The following is a 3356-nucleotide window of genomic DNA, read 5'->3' on the forward strand; positions in this document are numbered from 1 at the left end:
AGAGGAAACTGAGCCTTAAAAAGTCTTAGACTTTACCTAAGTTTAAACACCTCGTAAATATATTTGAATTCTGGCAGCCTGACATTGAGTCTATCCTCTTTTTTTTTTCTTTTTAGGGTTGCACCTATGGCTACCGGCCTACACCACAGCTACAGCAACACAGGATCCAAACTTTGTCTGTGACCTACACCATAGCTTATGGCAATGCTGGATCCTTAACCCCACTGAGCAAGGCCAGGAATCAAACCCTCGTCCTCATGGATACTAGTCAGGTTCATTACCGCTGAGCCACAGTGAACTCCTGAGCCTATTCTCTTAATGACTTTGTTATCCTGATGTTGGAATGATTCTGTAACCTTCATTTTAAATGACTGGCATACTTCATGAGAGAAAACCTCAAAGAAGCAGGCAAGTCTGGAAGCATTTGTGATACTGGCATGTATAGAAATATGGTTAAAGCCTCTGGCTTTTGGCTGTGGGAATGGCTGAGAGATGTGGCATCATAATTATTGCAGAGAAAGCACCCGTTTTTTTTGTTTTTTGTTTTTTTTTTTTAAATTCTGGATAAGGCAAGCCAATGACTTTGCGAGTGTCTCAAACTTGACTGCTCATTATAATACTTGAGCCAATATAAAAATCCTGATGTCTAGGTCATGCCCCAAACCAGATGCATCAGACTCTCTGTGAGTAGGACCCAGAGATTCGCATTTGTTAATGCCTCCCAGGGATTCCAATTGCAGCTAACATTACAAATCACTGGGTTTGGAGAATGGAATCCTGCAAGGAAATTGATGCCACTGTTGATAAAATCCAAATGTCACATTTCCTGAGCAGCTTATTCTAGCAGCCGCAGTTATTTTCCTTTTTACTCTGAACTACCCTGCCTTCTATCTCTACGTCTCTGAGCACAATGACCACCCTCTGCCTTTAAGATAGATGGGCATTTGTGCGTTCATTTAACACTCTTTGGAGCCTAGTTTCTGAGAGCAGTGTAGTATAAAGCAGTACTAAACTAAAGGTCTCTCCCTGGATGATGTCCCCAAAGAAGTCAGCTTAACAAGGGTTTCTGTGGTCAAACCTGCGAACATTGTGTGCATATCACTGTCTTTGAGCACTCCAACGAGTATTGCCTTTAAAAGCTCTAAGACGTTCTAGACGAAGGAAGCATCTTTAACTAGGGATTTCCAAAAATATTTGAACATAGAATACTGTTGACATATTACGTATTTATACATATATATAAATATGTATATGTGTATTTATATGTATTTATGTATTATGTAACATGTATTTATATGTTCATATGTGCGTATAAATACGTAAATGTATAAGTGTATATATATATATATTTGCTTTTTAGGGCCGCAGGAAGTTCCCAGGCCAGGGGTAAAATCGGAGCTATAGCTGCCAGTCTACGCCCTCAGCCACAGCAACGTGGGATCCAAGCCATGTCTGTGACCTATACCACAGCTCACGGCAATGCTGGATCCCCAACCCAGTGAGCGAGGCCAGGGATTGAACCCACATCCTCACGGATACTAGTCAGATTCGCTTCCATTGCACCACAATGGGCACTTGCGATATTTTGTTTTTATACGCAAAATTGGGGAGTGAGATAATCCTAGTATAGAAAAAAGAATGAGGAGTTCTCTCTATGGCTCTGTGGGTTAAGAACCTGATATAGTCAGTGAGGATGCAGTTTCGATCCCTGGCCTCCATCAGAGGGTTAAAGATCTGGTGTTGCTGCAAGCTGTGGTGTAGGTCACAAACGTGGCTTGGATCCAGTGTTGCTGTGGCTGTGTCTAGGCCAGCAGCTGAAGCTTCGATCTGATCTTGGAACTTCTATATGCTGCAGGTGAAGCCATACAAAGACAAAAAAAGAAAAGAAGAAAAAAGAATGGGCTTATTGGGTAGGATCTGGCTACAAATCCAAGAAAAAGTAATAACAAAACTCATGAGGTTGTTGCGAAGGATTAAATCAAACGAGATAAATAATAAATATAATGTATTAAAAATAATACATTGAAGGATATCATTTATGTAACATGTCTATAATAATTCCTGTTGCTGTGGGCTTCTTTCTTTTTCATCTTTGTAGTCTCAAGAGTCTCAATCTGTTATACCCACACCCACACCCACACACAAACAAACCAAAGCAGCCATGAACCATGATCTTGGCTGTATTTCTTCTTTCAAAACAGTAGTAAAATTTGCAATTGAAAGGTGGGTGTCAGAAGCATTAAATGCCACCTTAGTTGACAATATCCTCTACATTTGGTCTATTACTAATGGTTATAGAAAAAGAATACTACTCAGCCATAAAAAAACAACAAATTAATGCCATTTGCAGCAACATGGTTGGAACTAGAGACTCTCATACTAAGTGAAGTAAGTCAGAAAGAGAAAGACAAATACCATATGAAATCACTTATCTCTGTAGTCTAATACACGGCATAAATGAATCTTCTACAGAAAAGAAAATCATGAGGAGTTCCCGTCATGGTGCAATGGTTAACGAATAGGTCTAGGAACCATGAGGTTGTGGGTTTGATCCCTGGCCTTGCTCAGTGGGTTAAGGATCCGGCGTTGCCATGAGCTGTGGTGTAGGTCACAGACGTGCTCGGATCCCACGTTGCTGTGGCTCTGCCATAGGCCAGTGGCTACAGCTCCGATTCGACCCCTAGCCTGGGAACCTTCATATGCCATGGGTGAGGCCCTAGAAAAGACAAAAAAGAAAAAAAAAAAGAAAGAAAATCGTGGACTTGGAGAACAGACTTGTGATTGCCAAGAGGGAAGGGGAGGAAGTGGAATGGACCAGGAATTTGGGGTCCATGCAAACTATTGCCTTTGGACTGCATAAGCAATGAGATCCCCCTGTATAGCACTGGGAACTATATCTAGTCACTTATGACGAAGCATGATAATGTGAGAAAAAGGAATGTATATATGTATGTGTGACTGGGTCACCTTGCTGTACTGTAGAAAATTGACAGAACACTGTAAACCAGATACAACGGAAAAAAAAAAAAAAAAAGGAGAAACCGTTAATGACAATGTCCCTTTGAAATTCAGCATTTGCTATTGATTGATTGATAGATTGGGCATTTATTGGGCAATTAGTTTGGTCTAATTACAGACTCACTTCAGAGCCTCTTGCTGCACAGCTGTCTCCCCTCCAGACAGCCGTGTGGGTGACCATGCAGCAGAAACAGGCCGTGGAGGCCCGCCTGCTGAGCAGGGAAGGCTCTGAACCACACAGGAACCAGTCACTCCCACTCTTGTGTTCCTGGACAGTTTGTATTCATGTTTAGCTTTTGAACTGACTGGAGTTCTTAGCACAGGGCACAGTGCCTGGC

Source organism: Sus scrofa, chromosome 1 (genome assembly GCF_000003025.6).
Source record: "Sus scrofa isolate TJ Tabasco breed Duroc chromosome 1, Sscrofa11.1, whole genome shotgun sequence".
In the NCBI taxonomy this organism is placed as follows: Eukaryota; Metazoa; Chordata; class Mammalia; order Artiodactyla; family Suidae; genus Sus; species Sus scrofa.